At 40.7% G+C, this 23,872-nt stretch overlaps 1 pseudogene; it reads left to right on the plus strand.

The window, feature by feature from the left end:
• Positions 1–16,644, plus strand: part of LOC129673425 (proliferating cell nuclear antigen-like) — a 17,408-nt pseudogene extending 764 nt beyond the window's left edge.
• Positions 16,645–23,872: the final 7,228 nt, after the last annotated feature.

Here is a 23,872-nt window from a genome sequence, read left to right on the forward strand (position 1 = left end):
TTCCTTCCTTCCTTCCTTCCTTCCTTCCTTCCTTCCTTCCTTCCTTCCTTCCTTCCTTCCTTCCTTCCTTCCTTTTCTCAGCAGAACACAACGTTTTCTTTGCTGAAATTCTAGAGAACACATTAAAATTTGCAATTTGACTAGTTCTCGGTTTAAAAAAAAATCAGACACAAAGAGATATAACATGTTACTGTAAAATCTGTAGGTGTAGAGAAAGAACAACAAGGTCACCTCGAAAGTGTGTACTCTGGAACCAACGCCAGCATTTCTCTATCTAAATGCCACACTGGTTTGTCATTAGGCATGGAACCAAAGACTGAACAGAGCTGGTGTCCCCTGCTAGAACAGGCGACTGCTGAGGATTCAGAAGGTGATTCCACAGACACAGCTCCTGCTCTGACACTTGTGGTTTTTAGCTTCCTCTACAGAAAGCATCAAGCAGGGTACCTCCAGGTACTAGAGGTTCATTACACCCAACACCTGCTGCTTGCAATGCTTACTCTGTATTTGGAATTGGTTGTTCTATACAGTCTGATTGTTTTGTGTTGAGAGGTGGAAGTTGGAGAAGACCTCCTGTCTCCACGAGCACAGAGTCCATCCCAAACTGACTAGTGGAGCGCTTGACTGGGGCTGGAACACTGAAGGTCTGCACTGAGAATATGAATGCACAGAGAGGTGATGGTGTGGGCCGTGACAGATTTTAAGGCAGATTTTAGCCTTAAAGTCTCCTTTATTAGGTAGTTCAGTCTATTGCAGACAGAGACCTGAATGAGGCAACACTGATAGAAAGGCCAAATATCTGGAAGCCAGTCTGACAGAGCTCTCTCCATCAAGTCGCCATTGGCACAGCTGGCGCTGTTTCTCGGCAGTAATAACAGCCCACGGAAACAAGTAATGCACAATTATGAACAGAGTTCAAAAGCTGCTCCACAGCAACAGGGTTGATCTCTGAACACAGAGGAAGACAGCTTCCAATGGGAAGAACCTGGAAGAACTTATTATATCAAGTTAAAGGCTGCCGCTACTGGGGCTCGGTGTGCCCAAGCTCAGGGCACACTTCTGAGATATTAGCCACTGGGAGGCAGTCTCCCAAGGAGATGGTGGGGTTGTGGTCTTCCTAATGCATCAGCTCCACCTTCAAGCTAGTCAGCACTGGTTGAAAAGTCCTCTGGTATTCTTGCTTGGCAGTTGATAGAACTAAGTTGTCAATAAATTAAGCGTTGGTGAAGATGAACATGGAAAGCAGAACTGACAGCAAACCTAGCTGCTTTGGATCCATGTTGGCCCCTTTTCTTTCTCCCCTGGCCCATTTTCTCAACAGCTTGTCTAGGAGAACAGTACTTAGGAATGTCAAGGTGATTCCAGGATTTCATATCTCCACTAACATGAATTCACAATTTTGTTATATTAATTCATTGCCAGGGCCCTGAGTGGCGAGGCTCACAGCGGGGATGCTAATGCCACAGACCTGAACAAGAGCTGCTTCTAGTGTGGGCTGAGCATACTTCAGGCAATTCTCAAGGCATGGGGAATTAGAACCAATAATTTAATTTCAATGTATGTAGTTGCTTTTAATATGATTTTTAAAATTAATTCCTTTAGTTCCATCCATTTGCCTACAAATTTCATGATTTTCTTGTTTTTAATTGATGAGTAGCATTCCATTATGTAAATGTATCACAATTTTTGTATCCATTCCTCAGTTGAGGGAAATCTGCATTGTTTCTAGATTCTGCCTATTACAAATAAAGCTGCTATGAACCAAGGACCATGCATGGAGATAACCTAGAACCCCTGCACAGATGTAGCACATGGCAGTTCAGGGTCCAAGTGGGTTCCCTAGTAAGGGGAACAGGGGCTGTCTCTGACATGAACTCAGTGGCTGGCTCTTTGATCACCTTCCCATGAGTTGGAGGCAGCCTTACCAGGCCAGAGAGGAAGACAATGCAACCAGTCCTGATGAGTCCTGATAAGCTAGGGTCAGATGGAAGGGGAGGACGACCTCCCCTATCAATAGAGCCGGGCAGAGGCATGGGAGTAGAATAGGGACAGAGGGTGGGATTGGAGAGGACAAAGAAGGGGCCTACAGCTGGGATACAAAGTGGATAAATTATAATAAATAAAAAAAAATATGAAAATGAAGGCAAAACATACCCAGACTTATGGGGCACAATGAAAGCAGTGCTAAAAGGAAAGTTCATAGCACTAAGTACCTTCAAGAAGAAATTTAAAACATCTCATTCACGCAATTTAAAGGCTCACCTGAAAGCCCTAGGAAAAAAAGAAGCAGACACTCCGAAGAGGAGTGGACAGCTGGAAATAATCAAACTCAGGGCTGAAATCAATAAATTAGAAACAAATAAAACTAAAACTATTCAAAGAATCAATGAAACCAAGCTGATTCTTTCAGAAAATCAACAAAATAGATAAACCCTTAGCCAAACTAACTAAAAGGCAGAGAGACACATCCAAATCAACAAAATCAGAAATGAAAAGGGGGACATAACAACAAACACTGAGGAAATCCAAACAATCATAGGTCTTACTTCAAAAAACTAAACACCACAAAATTTGAAAATCAAAATGAAATGGACAATTTTTTGATCAATTTTACCTACCAAAGCTGAATCAAGACCAAGTAAATAAATTAAATAGTCCTATATCCCCTAAGGAAATAGAAGCTGTCATCAAAAGTTTCCCATCCCAGAAAAACCCAGGGCCAGATGATTTCAGAATTCTACCAGACCTTCGAAGAAGAGCTAACACCAATACTCTTCAAACTATTCCACAAAATAGAAACAGAAGGAACACTACCAAACTCATTCTATGAAGCAACAGTCACCTTGATAACTAAACCTCACAAAGACCCAACAAAGAAAGAGATTTTCAGGCCAATCTCCCTTATGAACATTGATGCAAAAATAATCAACAAAATACTCACAAACCAAATCCAAGAACACATCAAATATATCATCTGCTATCACCAAGTAGGCGTCATCCCAGGTATGCGGGGGTGGAACAATATATGAAAATCCATCAATGAAATCCACCATATAAACAAACTGAAGGAAAAAAAAAAACATGATAATCTCCTTAGATGCTGAAAAAAACATATGACAAAATCCATCATTTGTTTATGTTTAAAGTCCTGGAGAAATCAGGGATACAAGACACTTACATAAACATTGCAAAGGCAATATACAGCAAGCCTATAGCCAACATCAAACCAAATGGAGAGAAACTTAAATCAACCCCACTGAAATCAGGGTCAAGGCAAGGCTGCCCACTTTCTCCATATCTCTTCAACATAGTACTTGAAGTCCTTGCTAGAGCAATAAGACAAGAAAAGGAGATCAAGGGGATTCAGTTCAGAAAGGAAAAAGTCAAAGTATTACTATTTGCAGTAATATGATATGATATGATAGTATACATGAGTGACCCTAGAAATTCTACCAGGGAACTTCTACATCTGATAAACACCTTCACCAAAGTGGCTGGATACAAAATTAACTAAAAAAAAAAAAAAAAAAATCAATAGCTCTCTTGTATACAAAAGAAAAATGGGTTGAGAAAGAAATTAGGGAAACAACTCCCTTCACAATAGCCACAAAGGACATAAAGTACCTTGATGTAACTCTAACCAAGCAAATCAAAGACGTTTATGAAAAAACTTCAAGTTTCTGAAGAAATAGAAGACGATATCAGAAGATAGAAAGATCTCCCATGTTCATAGCGTGGCAGGATTAAGATACTAAAAATGGCCATTTACCAAAAGCAATCTACAGATTCAATGCAATTCCCATCAAATTAATAACACAATTATTTCAGACACTGAAAGAAAAATTCTCAATTTCATATGTAATAACAGGAACCCAGAATTTCTAAAACAGTCCTCTACAATAAAAGATCTTCTGGAGGTGTCTCCATCCCTGATCTCAAACTATACTGTAGAGCAACAGTAATAAAAAACTGCATGATACTGGCATGGAAACATGCTGCTGGATCAATGGAATCAAAAAGAATACCCAGAAATAAACCCACACACCTACAGATACTTCATTTTTATTTTTACAAAGAAGCCAAAACCATACAATGGAAAAAAGATAGCACCTTCAACAAATGCTGCTGGTCTAACTGGATATCTACATGTAGAAAAAATGCAGATAGATCCATATTTATCACCCTGCACAAAACTAAAGTCTAAGTGGATCAAAAACATCAACATAAAATCAGACACACTAAACTGCTTAGAAGAAAAAGTGGATAACCTGAGCTTATTCTCACAGGAGACAATTTCTGAACAGAGCACCAACAGCACAGGCTCCAAGATCAACAATCAATAAATGGGACCTCATGAAACTGAAAAGCTTCCATAAAGCAAAGGACATTGTTTTCAGAACAAAAAGACAAGCTACAGACTGGGAAAGGATCTTCACCAACCCTATATCTAACAGAGGGCCAATATCCAAAATATATAAAGAACTAAAGAAGTAGTAACAAATCAAGTAATCCAATTAAAAAATGGGGTACAGAGCTAAACAGAGAATTCTCAATAGATGAATATTGAATGGCCGAGCAACACTTAAAGAAATGCTCCATATCCTTAATCATCAAGGAAATGCAAATCAAAACAACCCTGAGATTTCACCTTACACCCATCAGAATGGCTAAGATCAAAAACTCAAGTGACAACACATGCTGGAGAGATTGTGGAGAAAGGGGAACCCTTCTCCACTGCTGGTGGGAATGTAAACTTGTAGAACCACTTTGGAAATTAATCTGGGCTTTCTCAGACTATTAGGAATAGTGCTTCCTCAAGCTCCAGCTATATCACTCCTAGGCATATATCCAAAAGATGTTCAAGTATATAACAAGAACATTTGCTCAACAATGTTTGTTGCAGTTTTATTTGTAATAGACAGATGCTGGAAACAACCCAGCTGTCCCTCAGTGGAGGAATGGATACAGAAATTGTGGTACATTTACACAATGGAATACTACTCAGCAATCAAAAATGAGGAAATCATGAAATTTTCAGGCAAATGGTGAGAAGTAGAGAAGATTATCCTGAGTGAGGTATCCCAGGTAAGTATATACTTATATAGAAAGAACTGGAGGGGACTGGAGCTCCACAAGGAAAGCAAAAGAACCAAAACATCTGGGCACAGGGGTCTTTTCTGAGACTGATGTTCCAACCAAGGATCATGCATAGAGATAACCTAGAACCCCTGCACAGATGTAGCCCATGGCAGTTCAGTCTCCAAATGGGCTCCCTAGTAAGAGGAATAGGGGCTGTCTCTTTGATCTCCTCCCCCTGAGGCATAGGGAACAGCCTTACTAGGTCACTGAGGAAGACAATGCAAACAGTCCTGATGAGACCTGATAGGATAGGGTCAGAGGGAATGGGAGGAGGACCCTGCTATCAGTGGACTGGGCAAGGGGCACAGGAAAAGAAGAGTGAGAGAGGGCGGGATTGAGAGAGTACAAGGGAGGGGCTACAGCCGGGATATAAAATGAACAAATTGTAATAAATAAATAAGTAAAAAAGATAAACCAACAAACAAATAAATAATTTCCTTTAGCATTTCACACAGTGCATTCTATCCCCATCCCACTCTTCTCTGGGTCCTGTCAGACCCCACCTACCTCCTCATTCTTGTTTTCTTTCTCTTTTTCTTTAATTATCGATATATTCATAAATACATATAAAAATGAAGCCTGTTACATCTATTTAGTGTTGCATGTGTGTTTAGAACCTACCTCTCTATATTGAATAACCAATGAAGAGATGCTTCCTTTCAGTTGTCATTAATTGTTTGTAGTTTATCATCCAGAGTTAGGGCCTCTTGTGGTTGGAATACAAATACCCCCTGAGGCTCATAGGGAGAGGCACTATTAGGAGGTGTTGTCGTGTTGGAGAAAGTATGTCACTGCATCTGTGGGGGGAGGTGGGCTTTGAAGTTTCAGATGTTCAAGCCAGGCCCACAGTCTATCTCTCTTCTTGCTGCCTGTGGATCCAGATGTAGAACTCTCAGATCCTTCTCCAGCACAATGTCCGCCTGTGTGCTGCCATTCTTCCTGCCATGAAGACAAAGGACTAAAGCTCTGAACTATAAACCAGCCCAGTTAAACATTGTTTTGTTTTGTAAGAGTTGCCATGATTATGGAGTCTCTTCACAGCAATAAAATCATAACTAAGACAGGGACGTTTGAAATATTTCCACATCCATGTTGATGTGTCAGCTGCTGTTGTCATTGTCCCTGTCTTGTTTAGGAAGCGGCAGGGTTGAGGTTTCATAGATGCATCATCCTTGTCATACGTAGAGGACACAGTTCTGCAGTAGTCATCCTTGACCTATAATCTCTCCTCTTTCTCTTCCTTGATATCCCCTGAACTTTAGGTATAGGGGTTGTATTGTGAATATCAGCCAGGTCTGGGCAACTATGGTCAGTTTTTCTCTGCATTTCGAGCAGTCTCGGCTTTCTATAATGATCTATGTCTGTAGCCAAAGGATGCTTCTTTGATAAGAAGTAGGGGATATGTCTGTGGATATAAGAATTAGTGTTGAGAGTGCAGCTAGGAATTATGCTGGTTTAGGACAGTGGCTAGAACAGATACTTCCCTAGGTATGGTCTCAACAGCCATAAGTAGGTGTATAAGGCTAGGTGTATAGTGCCAGGCATGAATTCCCTTCTATTGATCCAGCCTTATGTCCAATTATGTGGATATTGGTTACCTCCAAGATGTAGGTGTCACTGTTGCATTCTAAAAGGGATTTTTGAAAGCTGATCCTTAAGTAGTTGTTTTCTGTACCTCTCTTTTGCCCAACTTATTCTAGAAAACTCTCATCTAACTCTCAGTCATTGATTTTTTCTTATTTATTTAATTAATTTTTAAGTTAATTAAAATTAATTCACTTTTTTATCCCAGCTGTAGCCTCCTCCCACATCGCCTCCTAACCCCACCCTTCCTCCATCTTTTCCTTCCATGCCCCTCCTCTTGTCCACTGATGGGGAAGTCCTCCTCCCCTTCCATTTGACCCTAGCCTATCAGGTCTCATCAGTACTGGCTGCATTGTCTTCCTCTGCAGCCTGGTAAGGCTGCCCCCCACTCAGCGGGAGGTGATCAAAGAGCCAGCCACTGAGTTCATGTCAGAGACAGTCCCTATTCCCATTACTAAGGAACCCACTTGGATACTGAGTTTCCATGGGCTATATCTGTGCAGTGGTTCTAGGTTATCTCCGTGCATGATCCTTGATTAGAGAATCAATCTCAGAAAAGAACCCTGTGGCCAGATTTTTTGGTTCTGTAGCTCTCCTTGTGGAGCTCCTTTCCCCTCCAGGTCTTTCATCTCTTCCTTCTTTCATATGATTCCCTGCACTTGATTTTGACCTCATGAAAAATATGAGAATTATCAGTAAACCATCTGTTTGTTGAACTTAAAATGCTGTGCTATCTTTAGAGCCTTGATAGATTCATATATTCATTATTTGCACCCCTTTGCATGCTATATCATCTTTAGCTTTAAACTGAGAATGATTGAGAGTCTTTCCTTCAAACATCAAATGGCAGCTATAATGTAATAAATATATGTGTAGAAAAAAAAATTCCAAGTTACCATATGGCTATCTAAGGTGGGTAATTTAATTTTGTGGGAGAAATGATGAATAAATATTAAAGCCCAGAAGCAGCATGGTGGATACTGTGTAATTACCATGTGCCAACCATAGTTTTAATTATATCATTGGACTGTAATAGGGAAATAAACGAGAGTAGCTTGGCATAATGTGTGGAACTCTCAAATGTCCACGATGATATTTCCTTCCCTTTTGCTACAGCAGCTGAATTATCCTTCAACAAATCAACATGTCTCTCCCATTCGCACACTCCCATATGCACTAAAACATAGGAAACAGGAAAGAGCACTAGCCAACAGTGTGTTTCCAGACCCACAGGTATTGGCTTTGCCTCAGCATCCCTTCATTCATTTTTGTACCTTACCATCACCTTCCCCTCACCATCTGTTTAAACATAAGAAGAGCACCATCATGCATTCTCTGCCAGGCTCTGACTCTCACAGATCATCTTGGTCTTTAACCGTATGTGGTACACTATTAAAGCAGAGATTTTCTGTTTGTGTGGCAAGCTGTAGCCTCTAGAAGGCCCTGCAGGGCCACTTCCAGTTAGACCACTGACTAATAGGTGTTTCCCCAGCAGCAACCAGGAGCACAGGCTTTGGCTGTATCATCATAAAGCTCAGACAGTAAAAGGCTCAGATGGCAGAACTTCCGCAGTAGGCTCTGACACAGGCCACTCTCACTGGGCTTCTTCCTTCCTCTCTGTCAGCTGCAGTTCTATAAACCTGGCCTGTGGAGATAACGAAGGAGGTGGTATTACACAGGGGGCTGTCACTCTGGCACAAGCTTAAGATCAAAGACTCCCTCAGTTACTCGCAATCTGCTGTAGTTGGTTATTCTCTTGTTGTTCTCCTTCCCTTGTTTTTAAAGGGAATATTTTACTTCGCATCTTCCACGGGCCATGTGGAAATTAAATGGGATAGCTAGAATCGCATAAGGCGCATGCAACTCATGTGACTGTGCTATGACATGCTGGCTGTGGTTATGAATTTTGGTGAAGATGAAATGAAATGAATGAGTTAAAACATTAAAACAATGCCCAGCACACAGAAAACACTAAGATGACAGCAGTGTTTAGTTTGCTGTCCAAGGTTCACAAGGTGTTTTATCCAATACTCTCACCCTGACTTAGCAGAGACTTCTTTATCCCTTGACCTCTGGGGAGAATTATGGCCACATAACAGATGACATTCTGATGCAGTGAATGAACAGCTGTTTGTACAAAGGACAACAACAGTACTCAGGACTGTTTTCTTTTTTCCTCTTCTTATTGACTCACATGGTAACACAGCAGTCAGTGACATTTCTAGGGATCTCTGTGGTACCTACACAAGACTGAGGGGTTTTTGGCAAGGCCACTGCACATAATGGAGTGGCAGTGTGATGGAGTCAGCCGGGGCATGTGGCAGAAAAGCGAACCAACAAGAAATACTATTCCGTATTATTTAAATTATTTCAAATTATTTTTCTTCAAATTACTTCCTCATTGTATATTGTTCTTTTCTTATACATTTTATAACTGATGGAGAGAAAAACATGTTTTAAAGAGGAGGCAGCAATAGATTATAAATTAATTTAGAATAAAAACTAGTGACATTGGAATTAGGCACAGCATAATTCAAATCATGCTACGTTTGCAGGTTATTTGAACATCTTTAAGAAATTTGCCTTTCATCTAAAAATAGGGCAAGGTGTCTCAGAGAAATATAAGATCTTGGGGGACAACTGATGTCAAGTGACCCTCATTTCTCTTCATAATGAAACAACAACTGAAACAAAAGCTGGAGTTGATCTCTTCCACTACCCTCAGGAAGCCTTTCATATAAGTCAAGTAATGCCTTGCAACTTAGCTCAGTTTGATGTACAACGGCACTAGCACGATTGCTGAGGCTGGATTTACTGTGAAGGCCAAGGACTGACACACATAAAAATACTTCCTGAATGTAAACTGAGAAAAATAAGGGGCTTGGCAGTCAAGCCAATAGCTTGGATCTAACTTAAGCTTATATGATTCACAAGAACTTTCTATTTAAACCTTTCCTGTTCAGGAAGTTGTCTCCTGTGCCAATGAGTTCAAGGCTCTACCCCACTTTTTCTTCTAAGAGGTTTAGTGTGTCTGCTTTTATGTCAAGGTCTTTGATCCACTTGGACTTTAGTTTTGTGCAGGATGATAAATATGGATCTATTTGTACTTTCTACATGTAGACATCCAGTTAAACCATTACCATTTGTTGAAGATGCTGTCTTTTTTTCTATTGTATGGGTTTGGCTTCTTTGTCAAAAATCAAGTATCTGTAGGTATGAGGGTTTATTTCTGAGTCTTCTATTTGATTCCATTGATCCACCATTCTGTTTCTATGCCAATACCATGCACTTTTTATTACCATTGCTCTGTAGTACAGCTTGAGATAAGGAAAACAGAGAATTCTCAATAGAGGAACGTCAAATGGTAGAAAAACACTTAAAGAAATGCTCAACATCCTTAGTCATCAGGGAAATGCTAATCAAAACCTATTTTACCTCACACCCATCAGAATGGCTAAGACCAAAATCTCAAGTGACAACATATGCTAGAAAGGATGTGGAGAAAGGGAAACCCTCCTCCATTGCTGGTGGGTGTATACTTGTACAAACACTTTGGAAATCAATCAGGTGCTTTCTCAGACAATTACGAATAGTGCTTCTTCAAGATCCAGCTATACCACTCCTAGACATATATCCAAAAGATGTTCAAGTATACAACAAGGACATTTGTTCAAACATGTTTGTAGCAGCGTTATTTGTAATAACCAGAGTTTGGAAACAGAAAACAACCCAGATGTCCATCAACTGAGGAATGGATACAGAAATTGTGGCACATTTTACACAATGGAATACTACTCAGCAATTAAAAACAAGGAAATCATGAAATTTGCAGGCACATGGTGGGAACTAGAAAAGATCATCCTGAGTGAGGTATTGCAGAAGCAGAAAGACACACATGGTATATACTCACTTATAAGTGGATATTAGACATATAATATAGGATAATCATACTAAAATCTGTGCACCTAAAGAAGCTAATCAAGGAGGACCCCGGGTAAGATGCTCAATCTTCATTCAGAAAGGCAAACAGGACGGACATTGGAAGAGGGGGAAAATAGGGAACAGGACAGGAGCCTACCACAGAGGGCTTCTGAAAGACTCTACCCTGCAGGGTATCAAAGTAGATGCTGAGACTCATAGCCAAACGTTGGGCAGAGTGCAGGGAATCTTATGAAAGAAGAGGGAGATAGTAAGACCTAGAGGAAACAGGAGCTCCACAAGGAGAGCAACAGAACCAAAAAATCTGGACACAGCATTGTTTTCTGAGACTGATACTCCAACTAAGGTCCATGCAAAGAGATAAGCTAGAACCCCTGCACAGATGTAGCTTGTGGCAGCTCAGTCTCCAAGTGGGTTTCCTAGTAATGGGAACAGGGTCTGTCTTGACATGAACTCAATGGCTGGCTCTTTGATCACCTCCCCTAATGGGGAAGCAGCCTTATCAGGCCACAGAGGAAGACAATGCAGCCAGTCATGATAGGCTAGGTTTAGAGGGAAAGGGAGGAAGACCTCCCCTATTAGTGAACTTGGGGAGGGACATGGGAGGAGATAAGGGAGGAAGGGTGGGATTGGGAGGGAATGAGGGAGGGGGGTGACAAGTGGGATACAATGTGAATAAACTGTAATTTATAAAGAAAATAAATTTAAAAAATAAAAGTGCATAAAACCATAAAAGCAATAGCTCTACACAAGTAACAACAAAGTAGAAAATATAATAAAAAAAGACATTATAATATTCTCAAGAACATCAAAAACATATGTTAGATTCACAAGCACTCTGAAAAAAAAATCAAGTCACTATAGAAAAAGAGCAAAAGAAAAATCTGAATAAATGATGGCTTCTAACATGCTTGTGGCTAAAAAGGATTATCTCAAAAATGTCATTTTTCCCAAGACTAGCCTGTAAATTCAAGGCAAATCTTTTTGAAAATGCATATGGAGTTTCTTTGGTAGATGTTATAAAGTTGATGCTACAATTCACAGAGGAAGAGCCAAGAGTGTTTAGTCTATTCTAAACATCACCCTAAGGAAACTGTGAAAAGTGATGGGTGTGTTCTACACAGCCTGTTATCCCAACTTATCAAATTATATTTTGATTAAATATTATAACAGAAAACATTTGAAGGATTATAATATAGAATGGTTGCTTAGAGCTGACTTAGCATGGTTGCTTAGAAGGCTAAAAATTTTTGAAGAATTTTACATGGAGATTATACATTGAAAGATCCCCCGGCAGAAAATGAATAGAGGAGATGAACAAATGATAGCAAAATGGAAATGGAGCACAATAAATATGTAAGAATCTAGCCGCTCATCAAGTTAAATCAAATTTTAAATAGTTCAATCAGGCACCGAATATCAAAGGTGGATAATGCCACATTTTTGGCAGTATTCTGAACATGAACATTCACATATTGAATTTGATCAGGAGGATGAAAGCACAGCCACACAATCAAGTTAGGACAAAAGTTGACTACAGGACTTTTGATATATCGGTTCAAACCATAAAATAAGAAACTGTTCATATGGGAATATGTTACATGGAGTCTCTTTGAATTTCTTACCTGTTCTCAAGCAGACCGGCATGGAATGTAGCATTATAATAATTTTGTTTCTATGCTGTGAGATGTAATCTCGTACAATGCCAGGTGTCCTTAAGCTCGGTTTATAGCCAAAGTTGACCTTGAATTACTGGTCTTCTTGCCTCCACCTCTCAAGTGTGAAGTTACATGCATGGATCACCAGATCTCATCTCATGTTAGCATCATTTTTAATATTAATTGCTATACATTAGGTATGAATCAAAAGAACAAAACACTAAGCAGGGATTCATACAAAAAATGAATTACTGTGCCAGAGGTAATAAAATATAAGTACCAATATGGATAAAATTTAAGCACATGCTATTGAGTTAAAAAAGCTTTATAGTATGTATCTCAAAAAGTAGAAAACAACATTGTTTTGTATTGTTCTGCTTGTTCACAAATCAAATTAATTTTTAATGTGTACTGTACACTGTGCAGGAAACATTGTGAGAACCCTCTTTTCTTACTTGCTCTGATGAATGTTTTCTTTTGTTCTAGCTGTCAATTAAATCACTGCCCCTCACCTGTCTTCAAAAGGAACCATAGTTCCTTGGTGTGGTGAAAGTAAGAATGTGTTCCAAAGAAAAAAGGGTGCAGAGTTTATTTGAAGGACTCAAAAGTCTGTGAGAAGTTCCTGGTAACCCACATGGGAGCAAAACAAGTGCCAAAATAATGATGGGTTGACTGTCACTCATGGCATAAGGCAGGGTCAGGGGCCATGGTGCCATAAGTTACAAGTGGAAAGGAGAATTCACTTGTTTATCGAAACATTCTAACTAAGCAGAAAGCAACACTAGCTTAAAAGCCTAGGCAAACACTCCTCAAAACACTGTGGTTTTCAAGTTCCATGAATGAATACTAAAATTAGTGTTGTAGGTGAATAGCTATGTGGTCTCACAGCATACTTATTACTACCACGAGAAAGAAGGGTAATGTCAATGAAGCACCTCTGTAGACTAGACAAGTGATTGAGGTCAAGAAAACCAGTAGCAAGCCAATTTCACATCAGCTCTCACTTCATCCAATGCAGGATGCACTCAGGGTGTGGCATCACTTCTGTGGAGATTCAGGTAAAAGGCAAACTAGAGTCAGAGAAAGCACTGGGTAATGCCCTGAGGAGTATTTTACCAGATAGCAGCAATGCTTATCAAAAGCAGTCAAACATGAAAAGAGAAGGAATGAGAGCCCGAGAAAACTGCAAACTCCTCAAAAGACTAACATGCAGAGCTGATGCGTTGTAGGCCCCTGGTTTGGATTATGGATGAGGAAGGGTCATTGAATGAAAAACTGGTAGCATTTGAATAATGCCTGACTTGAAGTTTGGTAAATAAAATCACATCAATATTAGCTTTCTGCTAATGACAGTGTCACCAACAGGAGAGGTGAGATGTGATTTTATTTTTCTAAGCTGACAAAGATGAGAAATGTTTCAAAATAAAGTCAAGAGACAATGCTGGTAATCCATATTGTTTTGGTAGAATAGATAAGAGTACCTATATTAATGATATTAGAGTCTCCTGGCTAATAACCAAAGGATTAATGCCCAGCTCTTGGTCAGGCCCATTGGTGTCTTTGCTGGCCACTTTTTTTTTTTCAGTTTGTTCTCTTCAGTTGCTTTTCCCTTCTCTTATTTCAAGAAATCCATATTCACGGTGACCATTAACATCTATAGTAGGGTGTTTTTGTTTATTTGTTGTTTTTGTTTTTGTTTTTCTATTGTATGATGCTCTGGGCCAGAAGAAGAGCTAAAGGCACATTTCAGTGGAGGGGGTGGAGACAGTTTTGCCATGTGCCTCTTCAGGGTGATCCAATTTTTTTTTTTTTGAGGCCACTATGACCATGTTGCTGTTTGACCATGGGCTGTATAGGCACCATCCTCATTTAGAGAGTTAACTTGCTAGTTTGTGGCCCCCATTGCCAAGTGACCCTTTCTGAATCTGTTTGTTGAGCTTGCAGATTCTGAGAGTCAAACAGTTAAGGAGAAGCCCTAAGAAGGCTTCACACTTTCCCTCAGCTTCAGCTAAACATCGAGGTCAGAACATATCTGCTCACGTGTATTATGTAGAAATCTCAACTTTGTTCAAGCAGATTATTCTTGAAATAACCACTTTCTGTCCTGCGGATGGATAGCAACCCAACTTTGGGAGACATTGGGAGCAGCCAAATCAGTAAAAATCAGCATGTTTCTTGTGTTCTCCAAGCTGGCAGAGGAACCTTCAGAAGAAACACGGGATTTAACTTCTATGAAGACATTTTTAAAAAATTATTGCTTTATGATTATTATTTATTACAATGTATTCACTTTGTATCCTGGCTAGAGCTCCCTTCCTCATCTCCTCTTGGTCCTGCACTCCTACCCTCCCTCTGTCTTCCCCCTCTATGTCCCTTCCCTAGTCCACTGATAAAGGAGGTCCTCCTCCCCTACTGTTTGACCCTAGCCTATCAGGTCTCATCAGTAGTAAAAGACATTTTCTTAAAAACTGTGCATAGATATATTATCAGAATTCACAAATTAACTTTAGATGTGGGTTTTCAGTTCTGCAGTCTAGGGAAGTTTGAAATACATCTTGTTTTTAATATATTACCAGAGAGTCCAAATGTATCTAGGAGTGATTTGGTGATAAAATGCCTAGCTCTGGACTGTGTAATATAACTTCAGATAGCTTTTCACAACCAGAACATCTATATATAAGAGAGCAATTTTAGGGTATAATTTTTATTCCCTCCCATATTTATAAAAAAGGATGTTTGGGTGTGAAATGTGTGGTCTCAAAGTCTTCAGACTCTGTTATCTCAGAATTTTGGAAATTGCTTTCCTTTCTGTATTAGGGTTTTCTAGAGTCAAAGAACTTATGAATGAATATCTCTCTCTAACTTATGAAAGAATCTTTCTCTCTATATATATATGTATATATACATCTCTACATACATATACAAACATACATGTATGTATATATACATTCCACATATATATGTATTTTATATTCCATATATGAAATTCATTTGGATGGCTTACAGGCTACAGTTCAACTAATCCAACAATGGACAGCTGTAAATGGAAAATCCAGGCACCTAGTCTCGTAGCTGCTCAGTCCCACGTGGCTGGGTGTTCCAGCTAGTCTTTTGTATAAGCCAGAATCCTGAAAAAGTAGGGTCCCGTGGATGTTCTGGCAAAGTGAGTGCAAGCAGGGGACGAACAAAGAAACCCTCTCTTCTTCCATTGTCCTTATTTAGGCTTCCAGCAGAAGGTATGTCCCAGATTAAAGGTGTGAATCAAGATCTGGGTCAAAAGTCTGTGTCTTCCAGCCTCAAGATCCCGATCACAGGTATATCCTCCATTGTCAGTTCACTCCAGATATAGTCAGGTTGACAGCTGGGAAAAGCCATCATATCTCCTAAGTTCTTACTGATTTTATAACTTAAAAATTCATTAATTTGAGTGTCCCTGCCAAAGCCACAAAGCGGGAGTCAGCGGGAAAATGTCTGCTTCAGAGTTCTGCTCATTAAATGCCTGCAGCTTTGAGTGGCACGCCCTAGTCCTGGGTGATTTTAGCTGCCTGATGAACATGTTCTAGTGACGATGTGGTACTGTCTGCTTGCAGGGATGATGGTCCTTTTCTTGTCTTAGTTTCCAGAATCTCACTGTGCCATCATGGATTTGTGCAGAACTTTATCAGTTTTACTTTATTACTTTGCTACAGCTTACCTGGATTAGGGCCATCTGTTTACATGTTCAAAGGCTGCGTTGACTTATTTTTGCCACAGATACATGGCATGTCCAAAATACTGAAATGTGCTGGTTATGGTTAAGGTGATGACATCATCACCTTAGGGGCTGAAGATAATGCTGATACATCAAAGCTAGTATTTGAAGCACTAAATCAAGGGAAAGTTTCTGACTATGAAATGGAGTTAATGGACTTAGATGTCGAGCAACTTGGAATGCCAGAAGAGGATACAGCTGTGTAGTGAAGATGCCTTCTGGTGAATTTGCACGTTTCTGATGTGACCTTAGCCATATTGGAGATGCTGTTGTAATATCCTGTGCAAAGGAGGGAGTGAAGTTTTCTGCAAGTGGGGGGGGGCTTGCAAATGGAAATGTTAAGTTCTCACAAACAAGGGATGTTGATAAAGAGGAGGAAGCTGTAACCGAAGAGATGAAGGAGCCAGTTCAGCTGATTTTTGCACTGAGGTACCTGAACGTTTTCCAAAAAAGCTACTCTACTGTTTCCTACAGTAACACTCAGTAAGTCTGCAGATGTACCCCTTGTTGTAAAGTATAAAATACGTAAAGTGCTATTTGGTTCACAAGATGGAAGATGAAGTAGGGTCTTAGGCCTTAAGCAGAGAGAACTAAGACAGAGAGAACTAAGCCATAGAGAACTGCTTCCGAGATGCCGGCATGTCCTGAAGTCTTTGCTGTCACCAGCTTTTTACCTGAGCACATAGGTAGATATCTGATGTAAATAACCTAGTTTTTTTCTATGCATTCTCCATGGCTTGCTTGAATAAACTCCAAAGTAAAAACTGGTTTTGTTAATATAAACATATCTGCCCTTAAAATACTGGTAATTTTTTATAAAGGCTCTTGATGAGTTCACTGAATTTGAAAAGTCAAAAAAAAACTTTGTGTTTTAAGTTGCTTCCTTCCTCCTTCCCTTCCCCCTTTGAGACCGACTATCTCTGTAACCTGGGCTAGCCTTGAGCTCCCCATCTGTCTCTTCTACTTCCCATGTTCCCTATTTGGGGCTCAGAATGATTTTCTTCTTTTGAAATGTTTTATTTTAAACCTGTGGTTTTAACTGCAAGTCAGATGTCATTTCCCTTTAATCATCTGGCAGAGTTCTTTTCTTTAAATCTCAGAAGTAATCAGTCAAACGTCAAGACCGTAAAGGGCTCACATGATCCACTTAGCTTCTCCCTCAGTTAAGGACAGCTGTTGTTCCTGGGCCTCCCTTGGGGATGCTGCACAAACCAGCCGTAAGGAGAGCGACATCCATCTGGGCACAGTGTCAGCCATAGCTGAGTGATAAAGACATTCTGTCATTTTGCTTAGTGTTGGTAGATTTAGGGAATCTAGAAGTTGAAATTTTTAAATTTTAAATGCAAATTAAAAAAGTGACACATGCAAACAAGTCACAAAATATAGTAGCACAGCCATCAAATCCGGCACAAGAGGAACATTTGATGTGCTTGTCCAGCTGATAAGCAGCCCTGCAGGGCCTCTGCACATAACCTATGCGTGAAGAAATAGCTATCTTAGATGTGTGCTTTGTTCTCTGGCATTTCTCTTCTTGCTCTATCTGTATTGTTTACCAGGATTCAACCCGGGGAGCTTCTGGCATCAACAGTCTAAAGAGGATGCTGTTGGTTGCCTGGAGCAGGAACTTTGGCCTTGGCTAGGCAGGACACTGAAGATCTCCCTTCCTAGACCACATAGTCCTGATTCCACGGCATTCCATTGTCTTGGACATGACAGATTATCTTAGTTCCTGTTCTATTGCTGTGAAGAAACATGATGACCAGTGCAACTCTTTTTTATTTTAATTTTTTTTCACAATTTATTCATTATATTTCCAGATTGAAGCCCTCTCCCTCAACTCCTCCCAGTTTCACCCTCCCTCTTTCCCCATTCCCTTCCCTTAGTCCACTGAAAAGGGGAGTTCTCCTCCTTTGACATCTGCCCATAGCTTGTCAAGTCTCATCAGGACTGCCTGGATCCTCATAAAGAGAAGCCTTTAATTGAGCAGAGGGAAGAAGGAAAAGGAGGAAGAGAGGGAGAGGGGGACGGAGAGAGAAAGGTCTGGTATGGAATTTTTGAGACCTCAAAGCCCACCCCCAGTGACACACTTCCTCCAAGGAAGAAACACCTACTCCAACAGGACACACCTCTTAATCCTTCCAAGCAGTTAATCACCTGGGGACAAAGTACGCAAACATATGAACCTATAGGGACCATTCTCATTCAAAGCAACATAGGAAGTGATACATTTAGAATTTAGAATTTAATTTTTGCTTTATGTAGGAGGACCACCCATCCAAGGCTTGGGGAAAGTTGCTGAATACTATCAAATATACATTCATTCTTCTCTGCTCTGTGGAAATTCTGTGACTAGCTGCTTGAAATTTCTGATGTCTTGACTTTTCCACAATGGCATAGTGTATGCTGAAACTGTGAGTCAAATGAAGCCCCCTTTCCCTAAGTTTCTTTTGCCTGAGTATTTTATGGTAGTAATTCATTAGGAAAATAGGACAAACCCTGTCCATTGGCAAGCAAAGGGTACCCAGGAATGGATTCTTCTGCCTAGATGTTGCCCAGGGATCAGTGCTGGGACAGGAAGGAAGAACCCGCTGTAGCTCCACGTGGTGCAGGCAGGGCAGCCATTGGTTCAGCAGGAAGCTCCTGGGGGCTTGGGCGCCACAGGATTCAGGTCAGGCTTCCGCAGTTCACTGCAGTTCCCTTGAAATACGTGTGTCTTCTCATGCTTCGGGGTCATTCAGAACGCCAGGTCAAATTAAACCGCACAGGTCTGTCTAGGGACAGACAGGGCTTCTCGGAAGCAGTTTGGTCCAATCCACATTAAGCAAGGCATGTTCCTAACTGGGATGAAAGCTGCCCAGCTGGCCTCGCCCACAGGGCAGCAAGCTTCATTGCTCAGAGCAGCCTTTGCTACCTTTGTTCTTTTGCCAGCTCACAGTTTTCTTCTGGCCCACTGGGGAGTAGGTAACAGGATTCCTTAAGCACCGCCTAGCCTTTAACTCTTTAATACCCATCACTCTATCTTTAAAATCCCAAATGAATCTTTGAAATTATTTTATTTTCCAGTTTAGTCAGATTCTTGAGAAGAGCTTTTGTAGTATTTGGTCAAAGGGAAGAGTATTTTGTGAATTTAGTTGCTTTTAAAAATGGAATACTACGATTTCTGTATCCATACCTCGACTGAGGGGCATCTGGGCTGTTTCCAGCTTCTGGCTATTACAAATAAAGCTGCTACAAGCATGGCTAAGCAAATGTCCTTGTTGTATACTTGAGTGTCTTTTGGATATATGCCTAGGAGTGGTATAGCTGGATCTTGAGGAAGTGCTATTCCTAATTGTCTGAGAAAGCCCCGGATTAATTTCCAAAGTGGTTGCATAAGTTTACATTCCCACCAGCAGTGGAGGAGGGTTCCCCTTTCTCCACATCCTCTCCAGCATGTCGTGTCACTTGAGTTTTTGATCTTAACCATTCTGATGGGTGTAAGGTGAAATCTCAGGGTTGTTTTGATTTGCATTTCCCTGATGACTAAGGATGTTGAACATTTCTCTAAGTGTTTCTCTGCCATTCGATATATTGAGAATTCTCTGTTTAGCTTTGTACCCCATTTTTTAATTGGATTACTTGATTTTTTGCTATTTAACTTCTTGAGTTCTTTATATATTCTGGATATTAGCCAGGGACTGTCTCTGACATGAACTGATTGGCTGCTCTTTGATTACCTTCCCCTGAAGGGGGAGCAGCCTTACTAGGCCACAGAGGAAGACAATGCAGCCACTCCTGATGAGACCTGATAGAATAGGATCAGAGGGAAGGAGAGAAGGACTTCAGCTATCAGTGGACTGGGGGAGGGGCAAGGGTGGGAAAGAAGGAGGGAGGGTGAGATTGGGAGGAGAGGAGAGAGTGAGCTACAGGGGAGATATAAAGTGAATAAATATAATTAATAAAAATAAATTTAAAAAATAGAATACCAATCCTCTATCTGTTTTTATTGCTTGGAAGAGACACCATGACCAAAGCAACTCTTGCACTGGAAAACATATAATTGGGGCTGGCTCACAGGTTTAGTCCATTATCTTCATGGTGGGGAACATGGCAGTGAGCAGGCAGACATGGTGCCGGGGAAGGAGCCAAGAGTACATCTGGATCTGCAGGTGTAGGCAAACAGTGAGATGCTAGACCTGGCTTTGGCATTTGACACCTCAAAAGCTCACCCCAGGTGACACACTTCCTCCAACCAAGACCACACCTTCTCACAGTGTCACTCTTTATAAGCCTATAAGGGCCATTTTCATTCAAACCACCACACTAACCAATAGGGACAGGATTGAGATTGTGAATGGGAAACCCTGACACTTTTATCTAACTTTCTACTTTGTCCTCAATAAATTTTAAGCTCTGATTTTTTTTTTCAGTATTAGTAATTCAGTCATTTGTTGGAACTATTGAGTTTTCTTTGGGCTTGAGAGTACCGTGGACTTTGTAATCCATCAGTGCCCGTTGCATCAAAACTGAGCCAAGAGGACAGGGCTGCCTTTTATAATAGAACTGTCTGTCTCTGCAGGTAGTGACAGTCCCCATTAAGCCTCTCACTTTCTCATTCAGGATTGTGTGAATTTACAGAGGTATTTCTAGTAAGGAAAAGAGTGCGTTTACCTGTGGAGTATTATGTCAAGACTTATCTATTGACAATGAAGCATCCTGCTGAGCCAAACAGCTGTGACTAGGCCCTGACTAGCTGTGGAAGGCCCTGCAGGGAGTAGTATATGTACCGTGTCTAGCACACAGGAGAAGCACGCCATTTTGGGATCAAAGAGATGAATGTAATTTCCTGTTCTGCCTGAGTCAGCTGGTAGAACTTGGAGAAGTCAACTTAATGTCACAGATTGGGTTGCCTAGAGTGCAGGCTCCAAGACAGATGTTAGTGCTCGGCTGTTTATTAGGGATCACCCCTGTACTAGACATTTGTATAAGGGAGTCACAGGAAACAGTACTGGAGGGGAGAAGTTGAGCTGAAAGGTTCACCTTTTTGTCTCACCATCCCTTCCTGGAGGAGCTTGCAGAATTCATCCCAACTTGGAATTTTATGTTGTCACTCAACCACGGGACACAGGAAACAAAACTGGAGTCACATGTAGGAGATAGCTCTCTTTCCACATGGGGCTGCCTTTAAAGGAACTGACAGATGAAATGTCCTTTGACAATCTTTCTCCAGGGCAGGCAGCTGTGTGTGTGTGTGTGTGTGTGTGTTTCTTTGATGGTGTATTGGTGTGACAAAAATTTGTACACTCCAATCAACTTTTCTGAGCTTTACTTTTCTTCCTGCCAGTGCATGCTGATTGGCAGCAATATGCCTGCAGCTTATTTCACAGCCCTAAAATAAACATTAACTGTTTTTATTATTACTATTCAAAGGATTGTATTTGGGACAGGTACTTCCAAAAACGTTTGCTTATATAAACATGCAAATGCTTTCCACATTACAAATTACAAACACTCCCAGAAGGAATTACAGTTGCAAAAATTCTTGAATACATAGTATTTTATTCCTTTCATAAAGAGCAAAAATCCCAGACTTAGTAGCTCTGGCAGTCTAGCACACACTACAACATTGCGGGGACATCTCTTGGAAATCCTGGGTAGGGAATCCTGGTTAGGAATGTCAAAGGTTAGGAAGAATGGGCAAAGGGTCATGTAGGTTTATTCTTTGCCTTCCCTTCTGCTTTCATAACTTTGGCAGCATGACCATGAACATACCCTGACATGGTCCATTTTCCTTCCTGCCCTATGGATCACCTTCCATCACTTTTTTGGTTCCTTGTGGCAGGAAACAAGGTAGTTTCAGCGGTCAAATGCTTCTGACATTCCTTGGAAGACTCTGATTGGTTTGATTCATGTCTGGTGTCCAGGTCTTGGGCAATCAAGATTCCAGAGTCTTGGTATTTTTAACTGCCTCACATTTTGTACAAATGAGCACAAGAGAGCAATGGGGCTTCGAGGGAATCCCATGGGAGTGACAGATAGATAAAATATGGATGATCACTGTAGTTGGAAAGCCAGTGAAAAGATTTCTCTTGCATATTTGTTACACTGGAGAAATAAAGACAATGAGAATCAATAGAGAAGATAGTTTATTGGCCAGCAGGCAAAAGGATTTATATCTGCTGGCAGAAAGAATTATGACTATTTTTTTTTCTAAACTAGATTGGGAGAGGCTAAAGAGATGGTTTAGTGGTTATGATCATGTCTTACTTATGTAGAGTGCTGACACACAGTTCCCACAGTGCCTGCAGTTCCAGCTTCAGGAGATCCAATGCCCTCTTCTAGCCTCTGTGGGTATCACGTTCTCCAACCCTGCATAAACACATAATTGAAAATAAAACTGAAAATCTCTTTAAAAACGCATTAGATAAAAGAAACATCACAGTAGCTGATAGTTCTTGGAAACTGCTTAATGACCTCCAGCTGCAAGAATTATTCCTCCATTCGGAGTTCAATATTTAAAGAATTAAGTGAATATAGCTGACTTTCATTTTTAGATATCTTGCTATCATATCATTCTTCACAGTGAAGAAATATAAATTCAGGCAGAATGTTTGACATGAAATATTTTTAATGGGTTTTAAATATTACTTCTAAACAGAAACTGCGTCACCTGTTCTGTCAGTATTTAAGGTAAAGAAAAACTGCTTTCAGCATAGCCCATGTCACTTAAAGATATTTAGTATACTTTTTCAAACAGAAAAATCAGAATTGATGAGGATTTGGTCTGCCTAATTTTATTGTCATTCCAAGCAACTTCTTGCAGGAGGGTTCCCAATGCAAAATCCATTTGTAAAACACCTTATAAGTGGTAACACAGAATTACAGTCTTATTCCTGCGGTCAGCTCTGCACTTACCTGGGGCATCACAGTCACACTGAGCTTCCGAGCTACATGAGACTCCTGAGAACTGCAATTCCTGGAGTGTGTAAGTAATTTCTTTTCTCTGCTACATCTTCCCACGTAACGCCATTTGAACAGGCCTACTGTCCTGAAAATTGTCAAGAGTAAAAGAGATGAGTGAAGAAATGCCAGAAATGTGTTTCTTTCTGTCCAACACCCAATTCGCTAATTTGGGCGAGTTTTCTCTTTGATAAGCAGTATGATCCAGCGGTGAAGCAGACGTGCCTGCCTGCGATTTTGACAGTCACACAGCCTCTCGCCAGATCAGGTCATGTTTACTCCTTTGCCTGTGCGTGTCCAGCGTCTGTAACAGCTCCCTCGCCTTCATCTCCTTTGCACTGCTGCACCGCTGTCTGGTCCGCAGCTCTGCTCCTCCGGGGCATTTCCCTAAGGCCTGCAGAAGGGGTGCTCTTCTTTTCTCATACCTGGTTGCCTTAGATGCTGTCCATATTGCCCTCACATCTGTCTCTTGCCATAGTCCTCTCCGTGTGTAGAATATGACCCTGAGGACTCTCTAGTTTGTCATCTTATTTTGGTGGGTATTTAACTGTGTTCTATGATTTTATACTTTGACTTTTATTATTATGTGTGTGGGTGTAGTAACCAAAACAGGGTAATAGGCATTTTTTTTTTTTTTACTCTGAAGTCTGTGTCAGACTTTTTTTTTTTTTTGAATTTTATTTTTTTCTTATCAGTTACATTTTATTAACTCTGTATCCCAGCCGTGTCCCGATCCCTCATTCCCTCCCAGTCCCTTCCTCCCTCCCTCATCTCCACCGTGCCCCTTTCCAAGTCCACTGATAGGGGGGGACCTCCTCCCCATTCATCTGATCCTGTTTTATCAGGTATCTTCAGGACTGGC

Source organism: Psammomys obesus, unplaced genomic scaffold (genome assembly GCF_907164565.1).
Source record: "Psammomys obesus unplaced genomic scaffold, mPsaObe1.curated_primary_1811, whole genome shotgun sequence".
In the NCBI taxonomy this organism is placed as follows: Eukaryota; Metazoa; Chordata; class Mammalia; order Rodentia; family Muridae; genus Psammomys; species Psammomys obesus.